Genomic DNA, 18223 nt, shown 5'->3' with positions numbered 1-18223 from the left:
CCTGACGCTGCCCAATGTTACATGTTTGTTTGTTTGTTTGTTTATTCATTTGTTAAGCGCACCAGACTCGTGACTAAAAGGGCGCAACGACAAGGAAAGGCTTACATAGTTACGTATACACAGGTTACAGAATGTGAGCAGTCAGGTCCAGATTCAGTTTCCTTTGTATTCTGGTACCTATAGTTCGATAGTTATGGAAATGTGAGGAAAAATATGTCTCTGCTTCAAAAGCACCATATATAGTTGGTAAGTAGGATGGGAAAGTAAATACAAGTCTGAGAATGCAAGCTGCCCTTGTCTAAAAGGCCAGGACTGGATGGAGGTGTCAGGCATGTCATGGGGCCACTTAGCAATAAATAAAGCTTTGTTACAATGCTGCCCCCCTCTTTGTAGATCTCCTATCATTGGATATCGCCATTTCGTCAACCTATTCAGTCTCCAAGGCAAGTGAAATACAGTGTTTTGATGGGTGAGAGCCCATTGACGTCTTTGGAGGAGTAGGGAGATTGCTGTAAGTGGACGTGGGTAATAAGTACATTTCTGGCAGCGCAGAATTTGGCGCGGAGAGCAATAGTATTGTAATTCAGAGAATTAGACTGCGGCAATACTATATGTGAATCAAGGGCAGGGAAATTGTTATGTCCGGAGCCAGCCATGGAGAATGGTCACTCCTGGGGATTATGCGGGGTATAGAACAATTAAGGAAGTTGATGTATCTAAGGTGGAAATAAGCAGACAAAGGAAATTACCACTAACAGTGTATTGCTAGAGGACGCTCAGGTGTGTAATATACCAGCCGAAAAAAACATCTCTAAGTACTAGCACAAGCAAAGTAGTGATGAGAAATGAAACCTTAAAGATCTCACTACTCAATACTCGGTCTATGGAGGAACATGCCACCAATATTTGTGATTACATTACGGACAATCAGGTGGATTTTATGTGTATTACAGAAACATGGTTATAGGACTCTAGTGGTCCGAATATTGATTCAGCCACACCTGAGGGCTATACATTTTATGGGCAAAACCAGGAGGGGGGTCGCTATTTTAGCTACACAAGAGCTTGGTCTCTTCCAGGCTCAAATTGCCTGTGAGGGATGTACATTCTAATCAATGTATTTACATAGTTTTGGCAAATCGCCCACCCAGTGAGATACCCACTTTTTGTGAAGAAGCAACTAATATTTTAGCCTCCTTGAATAAACCTTACAGCTCAACCATCGTTTTGGGAGATTTTAGTAGATGGTTCAGTAATGTCTTGGATGCAGAAGCTACACTTTTAGAACAATCACTTCTGAACATGGACATTGATATTCACAGCAAAGAACCGACTCACAGCAAGTGTAGTGTACTAGATTGAGTGGCGACCAAGAATTTCCAGTTAAGCCACCTGGAAGTTCCCTTGGTAGTAAGGCCTTGTGTATGGTTACCCACCAAGTTCTCAGAAAAAGAATGAGTTAAAACATTTTACTAGTAGGAACTTTAATACAATTCACAAAGGTGATTTAGATGTATGACCTGCTTGATGGATTCTACTTCCGATACTGAGTCCCCACATATGTTAGCGGCAAACTATGATAAATTCATGTATGATTTATTAGAGCAAGTTGCTCTGATGAAATCTAAGAAAATCAGGGAAAGATCCAATAACCAGAATTGGTATACCTCTGCTTTAACCAATAGGAAACGGGAAAAGAGGAGCCCTGAACGTATTTGGGAAAAAGGCAGAACAGAAGAAAACAGAACCACCTGCAAATCCTTGGACAAATTATATAGAAGCGAGATGCATGAGACAAAAACACGTTTTTAAAACACAAATTGAGAAATCAGGTAATGATATAAAAAGACTTTTGGAGATTTTAAGGAAATTAGAGAAACCTCATGTAACACTGGACTAATTTATTACCACAAAAGACAACTGCACTGAGGTTCAGCAGGCTTTTGCAGATAAGATTGAATCAGCACATCGCAAAATGAATGCTAAAGTGACTCAGGTTGTTATTTAGTGGATCAATTTTATGCTTGGGAAGATGCGCCCACCAACATGCTTGGGCGACACCATGCCCTATATGATTATCTTGAATAATGTTGAACTGCATGCCCTGTTCCTCACACGTTTTGTTTATGCCACTTTTTCTCATAATACTGTACCGGATAATATAAAAAATGTGGTGGTCACTCCGTTAATTTAAAAACCTGGTCAAGATTCCAATGAATACTGCAACCTGAGACTGTTAACAATGTCCAGTTTCTTTTTTAAATAGCTGATAAAATTGCTACTATACAGTTTCAGGGACATTTAGAGAAAGCCAATATTTTACATTCTAGGCAATGGGGTTTCAGGTCTAACCATGGCACTCAGAGTGCCTTTCTAGACCTGCAAACTCATTGTTGAACATTGTAGACACGTGTTAGGCAGGGCTGCTGATGCTATTGGATTTATCAGCAGCCTTCGACTTTGTGGATCATGAGAGGGTTATTGCAACCCTTTCGGATATAGGACACCGTTCTGGAGAAGCTATTATGTGGATCAAATCCTTCCTGGAAAATAGAAAATAGAAAATCTGCTGGGAGGATGTGGAATTAGAATCCGCACCAATAACAAGTGGTGTGCCCAAGGGTGCATGCCTCTAGCCGGCACTCTTCACCGTTTGCATTCTCTCCTTGTGCGTTCTACTTGAGAAAATGGGAATTCTGTTCACCAACTATGCCGACGATGCTTATAATTGAGCTGAGTGGGAATTATGCTAAATATATGGATACGATCTGTCGAACATATGAGGCCATTCAAAACTGAATGTCATCTAATTGGCTATGCTTAATGGCACAAAGACTGAGTTCCTCATTTTTGGGTCTTCACAAGCAAGAACAAAGTTAGGAACACAGTATTCGGGTTTTGCTATTGAAGGCTGTAGAGGAGCAGACGTGTAAATCACTGATAGGCTACGCCCTATCACTTTTATCATACTGGATGAAAACAGGAAGACACTGTGCATGAGACCAGGTATCATCCCAATACCCCAATACTGCATTGAGTGTATGAAAGACGTTACTCACTCAGACATCCATACCGAATGTACCCTCGCACTGGTGGCAGGAGATTTGCAGGTGCCACTGAATATTGAAGAGCTGTAAGGAAACCCTGACGGGTGCAAAGTGATAAGGGGAAGATACAATGACGCACTGAAACGATTTGAGAATTCTTAAAGAATGAAGATATAACTGAAGAAACAAAGTAACATGCGTACAAGTAAGATTAAACCATTCATGCAAAGAGGATATGTAATCAGCTGAATAACAAGTGTATATATGCAGAAACGCAAGGTTGATTAAATATATAGAAGCTTGCTGCAGTAGAAAACATAAAATGGATAGAGCGGCCATGTTAGAAAAAGGGACGCCAGCTCTCACTGATAGAATACGAAGAGCTCAAAGGAGAGAGACCAGAGCTGCAGAAACGATAGAGGCTTGAAATACAAATGTGTGCATGAACGAAGAATAGCTTCTGGCCAGAGATCAAGGATGTTGCAGTGAGAAGCTACTGAAGGGTACAAAGGGAGTTACTAAGGATAAGCAATGTACGCAGGACATATTTCTCTTAGATTAAGTAAATGAGTGAACCTTTGCGGATGCCAAGCATTGTCAATTAAAGATGCAGAAAAGCCTGTGTGAGGCAGAACAACCAAATCTCTAGAGGCCGTAGAGGGTATTGACACTTAAAATGATTGAATCAAATAGCACTAAATAAAAGGCTAAATTGACAAATCGTGGTCTCTTCACACGTGGTGCAAGATCAGAAAACAAGGCATATTCATAAGCCCTGGCCGAAGATAACGATGTACATCAACTCCCCTTAATGTACCAGAGAAGAGAACAGTCTCGGGAGAATAGCTCAGTGGCAACGTGCTCGCAGAATCAAGACAACACGGAGGAAAACAGGTTCGATCCCAGGGTCCTCGCTTAGAAACCTCTGACTATTAAGGCTGTTATAAATAACCTATCATATCATAACATCCAGCAGGTACAAAGGAAAAGCCTTGGCTGCTGAGAGATGATAAAACGAATTGGACAAGTGGGCAGTGGTCTGACGTTGTATACTGAACCTGAGTTTCATTTTGCGTATGTGCTGCTAGTGAGCTGAGTGTTCAAGGTTGGGAGAGTATGCCAACCTATGATGAGTGGCTCTGTGATGATGAGCATATAATGTTGCATGAGCCAATCCGCTACTGTTAAGTTGCTATAATCTGTATTATATGTAGTTGGAGGGAAATTTAAGGTTTTCCCACCAGACAAGGGGCAGCCAATAGTTACTGGCACTTATAGGTTTTATAAGTAGACATGTTCTCCTAACCAATCCCCCTGCCCAATAGGTTTTATTATTTGCCACGTAAGAAGACATCATAGCTGATGCATTTTGAGTTATAAAGCATTTGTGTATCTGTAATATAACTGAGAGTGTGTGAACTACAATTCGTTGTTCGCCAGATTGCCCTACTTTATTGAATTGATAAAAAAAGTAGTACTTTGCCATATTCTTTCAGTCTGTCCGGTTTGCTTTGTCCAAGATTGTTCATTATGGTAATTATGATACTCCCAAAAAGTGCTACTGCACATTTGGTGGCAGTGTGGATGGTTCATGATCCAGACCCTCGGATGCTCGACGTCTTCCACCATTAGCGGAAAGACCGCAGAGTTTACTGTGGAGAGTAGCACTGTAACACGTGTGACCCAAGACGGTTGGCAGGGGCCCCTTTGAAGACATTTCTGTCCGAACCCCAGAGGCGCCCGTGGACTGTAGGCAAACTGGTCGATTGGGGAAGAGTCAATACCGAAGGCCTTGAGCTATATGATATGATATGATCGGTTAGTTATAATGAGCTTAATACCAAGAGGTTTCTAAGCGCAGACCCGGGAAACAAACCTGTGTTGTTCCTCTTGCTTCCAAGGCGAGCAGTTTTCCCCTGAGCTATCCTCCCGAGACTGCTGACTAACGGATGTAAGTAGAAAAATTGAAAGTGGCAAATGAAAGGGGAGGGGCCGTATTGCATGCAAGGCAACGTAACAGGATTTTTTAGGAAAATGACATTTACCTCAATACCTGTCCTCATTGAAGTAGAAGGGACTGCACCATACTCCGGAACATAGCATTATTTAAGGCAGTGGTCTTCAAACTTTTTTGGCCAGGGCCCCCCTGAGCAAAATTTGGGCAGGTCGGGACCCCCAGAAATGCCAAATGGACAGTATATATTGCGCGCCGTCACCTGCTCCCATCAAAGTCGCTGGGCTCCCTCATCCAACTCCTATCCAGTCGCTGGTCTCTCCCCACCCCATCACACACCCAGGGCTCTCCCCACTCTGCTCCCATCACTATCCCATGGTTCCCGCCCATTGTGCTCCCACCATAGTCCCTCGGCTCCCCCATCCCGTTCCCAACACAGTCTGAGGGCCAGTGGCGGCTGGTGAATCTTTTTTAAGTGGAGGGGCATTAAGGGGAGGTTCGGGGGGGTTTCCCCCTGTGATTTTTTTTTTAAATAATAGGTTAAAATGTTGCATTGTAGAGCATACTTTTAACAAAAAATGGGTAAATAGCCAAACAGTTTGCAATTGTTGCTGGGAGTCCAGGGGGCAGGCATTGATATTTTATTTCTATCGCGCTCGTACACAAGTGTTTCAGAGCGTGACAAGGCAAGGGAGGGGAACAGAGGAGAATAAAACAGCGATCTTACTAGGCCCAGTGACATTGAGAACGCGCAAGTGTGAGGGGAAAAGTGCATGGAAGGGGGGAGAAGTGGAAAGTGCGAAGCAGAGGAGAAACAGATAAATAACAATAAATAAATAATAAAGGCAACAAACAGTGGTAGTGCAGCCAGCAATTTGCAAGTGCTACGTTTAAGGCAGCAGACAGGGTAGGTCTGATAAGTGCAGGAAGAAAGATGGTTCTCCTCAAGTTTTAGAGTGGCAGGGCGCTGTTCCAGAGGGAGGCCCCAGCCGAAGACGGAGATCTACCCCCAGCTTGTTTCTTTGATAAACGACTGACCCTGAGGGAGTTGGAGGTAGAGGAGTGAAGAGCTCGAGAGGGGAGGTATTTGCGGAGGAATAGCTGAAGGTATTTTGGACCCAGGCCCCAGAAAGCCTTGTGGACAAGGCAGAGGGTTTTGAATGATAGATGTCCGGTAAAAAGATACCATCCCTGTCCCCTGGGCCCCACTGGTCCTAACACAATGAACATGATTATGTGTATATGCAAGGCGCTGCACATTCATACAGCAATCACTCTATCATTCACATGAGCATCCATCACCATACACTCACTCATAACGCATCCATACACATGTTTAAATAAAAACAATGAACATAAACGTACCTTCTGCATTGGCCTGTGTGTGGGTGCTGAAACGGCCTGCTCCAGCTGCTCTGTCCGTATGTGCGAGGAGGCGCAGGAGCTCCCCCTCGGACATACAGACATGCAGTGCCCCAGCCAGCATTTCCAATGAGCTATGCAATGCTGGCGAAGCAAAACGCCCCAGCACTTGCATGGCTCAGTGAGCATGTGCGGCTGGGGAACTAAACTGAACTGTCAAAGGGAAACAGGGTTTCCCTTTGACAGTTCAGCCAGCCCAGGAGCACTCCATTAGCTGGATAAAGCAGCTGAGGGAGTGCTCACTGTTTCACTGGGCTGGCTCCTTAGCTCCTCCATAATGGGTGAGGGGCCACTGGGTGGGCGCCTCTTGCCATTATGGATGAGCCGCCAGGCTCGGACAGGCCTATAGGGCAATGCCTGTACCAAAAATGTAAAATGCTAGTTTGGGCCAATCAAAATGGGCCACCATTTTGGCCAATGTGGACCATTTTGATGAGTTACTTAACTATGCAGTTAGTAATGTTGACCATTGTTGCTGAATATATCACAATTTACTTACATTTTAACACAAAGCACCCCTTTGGGTACTATTGAAACAGTGGGCTTCATAACTACTCTGGCGGTAGCTGTGCCGGTAAAACCGGCACGGCTGCCACTGGAGTTGCATCCGGGTCTGGCACCCGCGAATGGGCAATTACTAGGTCATGCCGAGTTAGGCGGACATGATATTTGCCCTTTCGAAGGTGCCGGTAGATCCCCATTCCCATTTGAGCCCCATATGGCTCAAATGGGAATGGGGAGCTCGGATACACCGGCACCGTTAATAACGGTGCTGGTGCATCCGACGAGCTGAGGTCAGACCTGGCGGGGGCTGTCAAGCACCCACGAGCACAACTCTTACTATGGCGGAACGGTAGCAACGGTGCCGGTAGCTTACCAGCACCGTTGTTACTGGTCCGCCATAGTAGTAATGAGGCCCAGTCTGTGACTAAAGGAATGAATATCCATTTACAACTGTGGGCCACTTTTTCATTGTTGCCTGAGACAGTTTCATGCTTCAGCCCGCCCATGTGGGCCACCCCTGCCCAAAAAAAAATCTTTTTTCATGCTGAGCTCTCAGGGCCCCCCTGGGATGCACCCGCGGACCCCTAGGGGTCGCGACCCACAGTTTGAATACCACTGATTTAAGGGATTCCTGCGGCTACAGCCAAGGGAGGGTGCGCGACACACTCCTAAATGAAGTAAAATAGTGATGAGACAGGTCTATCAGGGAAATGAGACAAGATGATTGTAGAAAAAAGTGTGCACAAAGCGTTTTGGGGGATTTTGAAAAATATCAGTGTAAGAAATATATTGACCTGTTTTGTATTGATAGTGTATTGATAGTGATAACAGGTTGAAAGCTTAAAAATTATAAAAAATGAAAGCAAGCGATTGGTGCCAATCAAATCTAGGAGGGATAATATTTGGAAAAACATAGGATAAAAAAGATTATTAAATTATCAAAAATAATAACATGAAACTACAAATTGATAAAAACAATAAACAAAGAGTAAAATGGATGCTATTGTATACGATTTGGAAAATGTTTTGGAGCAATTGATTTGCTGGAGATGGTCGGGGATTGATGGTGCTGGCCAAAGTGATTGTTGAAAATGTGATTAATTAAATAATAAACGAGGGGAATAAAAAACCTGGTAAGTACTGACAGTTAAAAACGACTTTTCATTATGGGGGACACTCCCCGTTTACATCTACGCCAGACATTACCACGCAACAAACATAAAATAAAAAAGTACCATGCAGAACCAGTGAAGGGCACTACTAATAAAAGACTTATGCTGTGGCTGCAAGAAGGCTCTTTATCAAAGGCAGTGCTGCGACACATGATGACATATTTGCATGCTAAATACACAGGAAATAAGCTACAGAAAAGGTTTGCTGTTTTAGAACTCTGGAAAATGTACCAGAGTGAGATGGAAGACACACCAGACAAGGAATGGATGCTTAATCAGTATTAATAGGAGGACGTGACACCCTCAGCTCCTCTTTCTCCTCCTAAAGATGATAGTACGATAGAAGACAAACAGGGGATCTATCCTCTAAAGGAATTAAAAGCAGCAGCGGGGTATGTAAAACCAAAGTATGCACCTCACGCTTATAATAACAAAGACAGTATGGAAGAATAAGGAACACAAATATATGTCCACACGCAAGGAACATAAAGAGCGTGATAAGACAAAGGACAGACAGATAGAAATAGAAGAGGAAGCCAGAAGACAAAAAAGAGAGAAGGACAAAGCAAGTGGAATGACAATAGTACAAAACAAGTGGATGGGAGTACAGATACTGCTTAAATTAAATGGAAAGTGCATTGACAATGTTAAAGAAAGAGAAGAAAGGGAAGACAGAAAAGAAGGAAAAGGAACGAGAAAGGGCATATAAGGAAGAGAAGGAAAAGGAAAGGAAATGAAAGGAAGAACAGAGAATGTATGAAAAAAGAGAAAGAGAGAATAGAAGAGAAGAAACATGAAGAAATAGAAACCCAAAGATTGAAAGAACATAGGTTGCAAAGAAGGCAAGAGGAAGAAGAGAACAGGGAGATGAGGAGTAGGGAAGAAGAAATGATAAAGAGTAGGGGACAATGAGATGACCAAATAGATAATCTTATTAACAGGAGTATGATGCCCATCGAAGCTTGATAGCGATGGGAGGAAGAGATAGGACCAAAACAGCCCTGCAGGGATCTGCAAGCGATACTGAGAATACAGACAATGGCGAGCATGAGGCAGAAGGCATAGGGAAAAGCATTGTGGATCTATATAGACAGATGAGAGAGAAAGGCAGTTACAAGGCTATGGGGAGCATCACAGGATCTCTTACTGAAGGAAACGGGAAATAGGGCAGATAACACATTGATGGACGAGCATAGAATGCTGCCCCCAAGCAGACTAGGGGCCTCATTACGAGAATCGCGGGAAAAACGCAGTCATTATCGGCATGGTGTAATTAGCGCGTCTGTGTAACCTCGACACCGCAAATAGCGGCTGATAACGAGCGCGCAAGCACATGCGAACGATCATGATGGTAATGGCTGCACCGGCATGCTGCTAAAGACCCCCCAAACCTTCGATAGTGCCATCACAGGACCCTCCGATACCGCCTCTGCCCAGGAGAAACCCCTTAATAAGGGACCCGCAAATACCATCATGCAAATACCGGGTACGTAATACCGGACCCAGAAGTAACGTCATCGCGCCGGAATGGGAAATGCGCCGGCGGCCATCTTAAAAAACACAATCCATTGCAATCCTCTTAACACAGCAATGGTACAGAGTGGAGAACAGGCCCAATCAACCCATCATGTCTCAAAAGTCCATCCCCGCATGCGCAAGAAGCGCTTCTTGGACGAGGAGCTGAACATGCTGGCGGGCATGCAGGCAGGCCATGCCGATGAGGTCTTTGCCAATAACCTGAAACCCAAAGCCCAACTGTGCAAAAAACAAATATGGCAGGAGGTGGCACGGAAGGCGACTGCGGTTGGCACCATCCCCCGCACGGTGAAGGGCTGCAAAAAAAGGTGGGACGATCTACGTCTCCAGGTGCGCAACATACTTTCAGCCAACCACAGGGAGGCCATGGCTACAGCCGGTGGGAACCACTCACCCACCAAATTGATGCAATGGGAGGAGACGTGCAGCACCATGATCAACATGGAATCGATCGAGGGCTTTGGAGAAATGGAGACAGGTGTGCCATCATCGGGAGATGGAGGGGAGTGTCTCCACAAACCCCAGAGAACCAAAGCATGACATAGCACAACAGATGTGAAAGTGAACCAAGCCAACGCATGGGCCATCATACACACATATACAGATCCACGTCCAGATGGTGGCCCAAACCCTGGCACAATTAAATGCATGCTGCGTGCCAATCCCATTACCAACAGACACCCAACACACAGGGATCAATCACATGTCACACATCACACAAACTGCAATAAGACAGAATGCCACCTAGTACACATCAGTCCTGAACGGACTGTCCACAGCGTATGCCAGTATGGCCCCCCCACCCATTGAAAGTACCCTCTGTGTCACACCTACAAGAATGCAAGGCATGAAACATGAACTACTGAAAAGCACCAAATCGTGCATCTTGCACGTAACACCATCACTGATGCCCTGCATCTCTTGTTCCCCCACAGGCACAGACGCAGAAAGCGAAGGCCAGGACCCTGCCCCAAAGGACACGACATTCTCAAAGGGATCCAGGGCCAGACAAGAAGGCACTGGACCTTCTACCTCCAGGGCAACACCAATGCCCTGAGTGCAACACAGTGAGCAGTACAGCCCAGTCAGCAGAGGAGGATACAAGACCAGCTGACGACACTGCCACTATGGAGTCAGCAACTCTTGCAGAGGGTGATGGAACGCAGTCTGCTGCCACCAGTTCCATAGGGGAGGTAGCAGCCACTGCCCCCCTCAGCGACATGGAGGTACACGCCGAGGAATTCCTAGACAGCGACAACAACATCCATGTTGTATGTCCCCATACCCCGAGCCCCCAGCCCACACCCCAGCACTCCATACAGGGCACGCCAGTATGCCCCATGCAGGAACATGCCGTTGTACTGGGGAGTCTGCATCTGTCTACCACATCAGAGGGCAGTCCAGCAATGGGCCACCCTGCCACTGCACCGTCCACCTCCACAGCCTCCACTAACATGGAGGCCCGCCTGACGAGGGTTGAGGCCTGCCAGGACAGTATGATCGAACTTGTCCGGCAGTATGTGGCGGAGGGGGAACAGACCCACCCTGAGATACTGGAGGCAAATGCGGCTTCCATAATGGCCATGAACTCCAACACCATTGTCATCCAAGACAGTTTAGCTGTGGTTACACAGGTCCTTGGCAGGATTCTAGACCATATGCAGCAGCAACAACCTGCGCCGGCGGTCGCACAGCCATCCATCTCCACCCCATCAACCACACCTGCCAGCTCGACTCCTGCAAGCCCTGTGCGCATGACCAGGTGCAGTGCACGCCACACGGACATGCTGCCCCCAGACCCAAAGAGAGGCCAGAACTAGCAGGTCCACCCTGCATGTGCTAACTGCCACCTTGGGATAATCATGATTGGCACATTGTGTGTGGGATGACAATGGGTGAGGTGGGAGGTGGTGTTGGGGGTGTTTGGGGTGTTGGGGGTGTTTGAGGGATTTCGGGTGTTTGGGGAGGTCTGGGGTGTTGGGGTTAGGGTTATCAGGGGATTTGGGAGGTGGGGTTGAGGGGAGGGCTTGTGAGAGGTGGAGGGACGAAGAACAATATTGTTAATTTTCCAATACACCCGTTGTGTTCAAAATCATATCATGACTGGACCTTGTTAATTTCGTGTGTGTTTATTCAATTCATGACAGCACACAGTGTCCAACTCCCCACACACCCTGTGTCCATGTCCACATGATCTCAGTGCCCAGTGTAGTACTAACACAGAACCATCAGCATCCCTGTGGTTCCGAAGAAAACGTCAAACAGTGATTGGCGCACAACACGGCCATCTTGTGTATCGCGAACTGCCATCGGTGCTGCTTCTCCTCCATCATCATCCTCATCGTCCTCACCCGGTGCATGCAGGTCAATGTCAGGTGGCAGTGGTACGTTTCTCCGGATGCACATGTTGTGCAGCATGACACAGACCATGGTGATCTTTCTCAGGCCCATAAAGGAGTGCTCCACCAGACCTGCTGAGGCAGCAAAACCGTGCCTTCAACAGGCCAAAGGTCTGCTCACTCACAACACTGGTACGGGTATGAACCCGATTGTACTCCTCTTCATGCCTGTTCTGCAGTTTCCGTACAGGGGTAAGTAGCCACTGCTTCAAGGGATAGCCATCATCAACTGCATGGGAGCACAATGAGGTATGTGTAAGTCAATATCTGACCTGACACCATTTGAAATCACTGCCATGGCTGCAGCTATTTGGTGTTGGCATGCACATGTCCCTGGATGTATGCACACAGGTTAAACTGATGCAATGTGTACTGTACTATGGTCTGCTGGTGTGGATTGCATTGTCCAGATGATGCAGGGTGTTCACTTGCATGCTGATGCAGATGTACTGTGGATGCGGAACAATGTCTTGCCACCCATATTGGCGATGTGTGGTACTCTATGTATTCCCACTGGCGGCATTGCCACAAGTGTAATAATGTTTTTTCATCCATCGCTTGACATTCCCATGGTGGCCTGCTTTTGCGTATGGCATATTGTCATTGCTGCGCAGCATTGGTTTTATGTATGGCATTGATGTCATATTCAGGGCAACAGTGTTTAGCTGTATGTTCATTGTCCACTCACCGCCCAATCTCATCCAGGTGGATTATGCATCCCCCCCAATCTCATCCAGGTGGAGTATGCATCCCCCCTATCTTACCACCCCCACTGCACTGCCATGGGCCAGTCAGGCAACTTACCGAGAAGCCAGGCACGTCGTCCAGCATGTCGCTCCATGTAGCAGACTGGCGAGGAGTTACGCAGCACCATGGCATCATGTGTGGATCCAGGATATCGGGCACAACAATGTGTGATCATCTTGTTGGAGTCACATACCATCTGCACATTGATGGAGTGGTATTGCTTATGATTGCGGTACACCACCTCAATTCTACATGGGTGCAGTCGAGGGCACCGACGCAATTGGGCATGCCTGCCAGTGCATGGAAGCCTACTTTAGTGTCAGCAAGCTCCTGGCCAGTCCGTGGTAGGGATATGTGGATGCTTGCATACTTCAGGAGGGCATCCAGCACTTGGGGAAGCATGCGTGAAAAGAGTGGTTGTGATATGCCATGCAGCTGGCCCACTGTGTGCTGGTGCCTGTGGCCAGGAAGTGGAGCACAGACACTACCTTCAGTAGAGGGGGGATGGCAGTGCGGATTTCCATCAGGCTGACAATGTTGTTGTGTATCATGTCCACTATAGTGGTGATGGTGTCCCGGTCCAAATGGTACAGGGTGTGGATATGCACAGAGGTTAGGTTGAATGGACTGGCTCTGATGCGAGTGATTGGTGGCTGTCTACGTGGTACCACTGGCTGCACTGGTGGGAATTGCTGGGCCTGTTTCACCCTCCTTTTCCTCCTGTGTCTCCTCTGTGCTGCCTGTTGTTGTTGTTGTAGTAGTTGTTGTTGCTGGTGTAGCAGTGCAGGCATGTCCTCCAGCCCCAGGATTGCTACAGCAAGTGGGATTATTTTGGTGTTGGAAGGGGTGTGGTGTGTGGGTGTGCTCCTTTTGTGCTGGGACAGGCTCCATTGGCTCCACATGTGGTGATTGAGTGCACCTGTGGCAGTTGGGTACACAGCAGGTTGCTATTTACGGGTGATCCACGATGCCTGTAGTAGCGCAATCGTCCAGACCCTTTTTAACGCCTTCGGGATGCAGCTAGGTGCATGCCCGCCTTACTTGTGATGTCCTCATGTTAGCGGCATCCCAGTATTGCCGCCGCCAAGGGCGCGTGGAGGCACGCATGCCCGTAAGTAGGGGCACGGTACAGGGTTTTGAGGCTCGTAATGGCCCAGACCAGCACTCGATGCTGGTATTACCATTCCGCCTTCCTTTTTTCATTACCTCCATGCTCGTAATGAGGCCCCTAGATCTTGATGATGAAGAAAGGGATGACAGCCATACCATTTGGGGTATAATGATGTCAGACGAAGAAAGGAAGGAGAATGAGAAAGCGCGAAGAGAAGGCGGATGCAGCTTTTCGATAGAACTGAACATAGAAAGAGGGGTAAAATGGTAAAATTTAGAAGACCCAATATTCTGAATGACCATCAGCTTGGTTGCTCAGTGCAGAGGATATATCCCTGCCTTATGTAAGCAGGTTAAGGTCACTACCAGGAAGAAGACAAGCAGGTGAAACTAGCCCCACCTGGAAGACGCGAAATGACGGGGATATGATTTTGTATCAGGATTTACACAATTCCTGTTATTAGAGAACTGGGGAAGATTACCACAATATATTCTATGGTGAAAAAATTGAGAAGAAAAATCTAAAATGTAAATTACCTAGTTTGACTGCGGGTCCGGGAAATGGATTTATGAATTAGAGAGAATGACAGCGGGAATACGTTAGCAGTAGGTGACCTAAAAGGCCTACTGTCAGCTATGCTAGGAGAGAGAGCTGATGACATTTGGAGACAAGCAGGGTATGTGAGTTTAACTCTGCAGAACAGGACACATGATGGAGTGCCATTTAACAACTGCAGGGCAGACATATGGAGGGCGCTTGGAGTACAGTATCTTGACAAATCAGACATGGGTGTGATTATGACTAGGAAAATGGGAGAGGATGAAGATCCTGTTGCCTTTATTCAAGAGATTCAGGAACATTGGTGTCTCAAGACGCTAGAACCTTGGGATAAACAGTGACATTATTGTATCTTGTTTTATGTCAGGGACTGCCCAAGCCAGTGCAACAGCAAATTAAGAAACAGGTAGGGATGGAAGTGAGCCATGGCTAGAAATACAGTTGACGATTGTACATCCTTTCGACTGTTACAAGAGAAAAATAAGAAGACTGCTGAGAAAACAGCGATTTGGCCTAAGGCGCTATATAAAGGACAAATAAAATACAAAACATACAAAATACATAGAAAGCAGGAGGAAGCAACTTTAGTTCAGAAGAATTTGTCAAAATTTGCCATAGAAGGAGCAGTATTGATGAGCGGTGAAGGCGTGACCACACACGAAGCACAGTCAGTACAGAAAAGTAATGTAGTGCATCCTATGGATCAGAGTGGGTACAACTTTTGGCCAAGAGGTAGAGTGAATGCATCCAGAGAATGAGGAGGATTTGAAAGAGTAATTGTTCATGGGACAGGTGATGAGGGAAGAGCATGGAGAACAGTATTAGCCCCATAGGAAGGATACAGATTGACAGATTTGACAGATGAAGAGTTGTTTAGCGACGAATATGCAGACAATGAATTTGTGATTTTCATAATTCTTACTTACTCGATGAGAATTGAGAATAAAGAGCTACCACTAAGAATGGCATTTGTAAAAAAGAAAGCGTAATTTTTCCAGGAAGACCTAGAAAAGATGCCAAGCACCTTATGAACCAACAGACCATATGACGTGGGTCTATTGAGTGGAGCAGCAGAAGTGAAGATTAAACTTAAAGCAGGAGCAATTCTGCCACGTGCAAAACAGTATCCTATGTTGAGAGAAACAGGTGAAGGCATATTTTAGACAATTTTCACTTTAATAAATCAGGGAACATTAGTACCATCAGAGTCCCATTTAACACAGCTGTGTGCCTAGAGAAGAAATCGACTTGGGGGGGTATGGTGATTTATTCAGGTTCTTTGCCCCCTAAACAATATTATTGAGGCAGAATTTCCTTTGGTTTCCAATCCTGCTTCAATATTACATCCCAGCTAAAGCCAAATATTTCACATTTATTGATTTAAAAAAATGTGTTCTTTTCAATTCCCCTTCATGAAGACTCACAGGATTTGACCTCCTTTCTGTATAGGAACCAGAAGTTAAAACATACAAGACTACCTCAGGGGTACTGTGAGTCCCCATCAATCTTTAATAGGGTCCTTCAGATGGACTTGGGTAACATACAGCTGGCAAGCATGATAATTCAGTATGTAGATGACATGTGAGACTGCAGTCGACAGAGGAAAAGTGCAGGGAGTTCAACTAATGACAATACTAGCAGAGAAAAGATATGAGGTAGACAAAGAGAAACTACAATATTGTCAGGTAGAGGTCCTGTACATGGGACAGCTCATCTCTCAAGGGGGGATAAAAGTGACAGAGCAGAGGCAATCATGGAAACTCCAAAACATGAGACAGTAAGGTAAATGCAACAGTTTCTAGCCCTCTGTATCTATTGTAGGGCCTGTGTTTTTGACTACAGTACATATATTTGACCCCTTTTAAAAGAAAGGACTCAAGGAAGCACAGTTAGACAAAAGTAAGATAAAATGGGCAGATGACATGATTGAAGGATTCAAAGAATTAAAAAGGCTGATTTGCACAGCCCCCTTATTAGGAACACCAGACAATAGTGAAGAGTTTTACTTATTCTTGCATTCAAATAGAGAGGTAATTACAGCAATACTCACACAAAAGATATTAGGACATGGACACAAACCACTAGCCTATTATAGTGGGATTTTAGACCCAGTGTTGAAAGGACATTATCCTTGTGAACAAACTTTAGCTGCTGCTGCTTTCACAATTGAAAAGGCTGCCAGTACTACAATGGAATGCTCAATAACATTGTTAGTCGAGCACTCCCAATTTTCCATTCTGGAGAAACCTAAAAGCACATTGTCTACACAAAGAGTGTCTGGATACAAAGTGATTATTTTGAATCCAGCAGTCAAAATTGTTAAATGTAGAATAGTGAATCCAGCAACATTCATAGCAGAGCCAATAGGGAAGAAGGACAATGTTCATGACTGCACCAGTTTAAATGGTGCTTGGAATTCACACAAACTCGCTTGCACACTGCATCTTTAGCCTTTACTGTGAATCTTGAATTTAGGTGAACCCCTATTGCTACAATTGCACCTACCTGTTTGCACATTGCATTTTTATCCTTTACTGTGAATCTTGAACTTAGGTGAACCCCTATTGCTCAATTGCGCCTACCTGTTTGCACATTGCATCTTTAGCCTTTACTGTGAATCTTGAATTTAGGTGAGCCCCTATTACTACAATTGCAAATACCTTGTTGCCAATTGCATTTTTAGCCTTTATGTGAATCTTGAACTTAGGTGAACCCAAATTGCTCAATTGCGCCTACCTGTTTGCACATTGCATCTTTAGCCTTTACTGTGAATCTTGAATTTAGGTGAACCCCTATTGCTACAATTGCACCTACCTGTTTGCACATTGCATTTTTAGCCTTTACTGTGAATCTTGAATTTAGGTGAACCCCTATTACCATGAGTTAAAACATAAATACCCAGACCTACCTACTTACGATTGGACGCTTCACCATCATGGCCTTTGCCACCTCGAACACAAGCCCACCTATAGACAGAAACATGAGACTTAGGGCAAGACTACCCTGCATTTATGAACCCAAAAGAAATAATATAAATTATACCACTGGACTCCTCTCTACCCATGACTACCTGGCTAAGCGTGCACAGGCAACTAAAACAGACATCCCAAACCCGGTGCCTGCCCAATTTTACACAAAGAAGCACCCGAGCCAAAATAGACACTTAATCAAACCTTCACACAATCCTAACCCTAAGAGTACCCTGACATTAACTGGATCACTCTTCAACGCCAGATTCATGGTAGCCCATGCCACTGAAATTTCTGACATTCTAAGCAATGGCAGCCTGGACCTACTTGCCATAACAGAGACTTGGCTCCACGAGGCGGCAGGATCTACCCTGATGTTAGCTGTACCTGAGAGCCACCATATGCTCAGAGTAGATAGACCTAATGCTAAAGGTGGTGGCCTAGCCATCATCTCTAAACTACCTTGCCTATTTGGCTTGCCACCTCACCTCCTTGTTCATCCAGTGAAATACTCACAGCTAAATTGATGTTATCCAATAACCGCACGTTGACCATCCATTTGATTTACAGGCCCCCAGGACCATTAGGAACGTTTGAAGATGACCTTACCAGCCTTATAGCGAATAATACGCAAAAGCACTCCCAAACCTTGCTTATGGGCGATTTCAACATCGGCCTCAATGACCCAGACAACAAGCATGCCCACTCAATAACAGCCTTGCTTAATGACCACGGGCTCACCCAAAAAGTCCTCTCACATACCCACATCAAAGGCAGAACCCTTGACTGGGTATCTGAACTTAA

The 18223-nt window shown here is 45.5% G+C and overlaps 1 protein-coding gene across 7 annotated transcripts in view; it reads left to right on the top strand.

Moving 5' to 3' along the window:
* Nucleotides 1-18223, top strand: part of LOC138569831 (transducin-like enhancer protein 2) — a 1070704-nt gene that overhangs the window by 765752 nt on the left and 286729 nt on the right. The gene's annotated exons all lie outside the window — the stretch shown is intronic.

The sequence above is a fragment of the Ambystoma mexicanum genome, chromosome 1p, assembly GCF_040938575.1.
Source record: "Ambystoma mexicanum isolate Mex_15411 chromosome 1p, UKY_AmexF1_1, whole genome shotgun sequence".
Lineage (NCBI taxonomy): Eukaryota > Metazoa > Chordata > Amphibia > Caudata > Ambystomatidae > Ambystoma > Ambystoma mexicanum.
The sequence above is the reverse complement of the archived record's forward strand: the minus strand, read 5'-3'. Positions and strand labels throughout refer to the sequence as shown.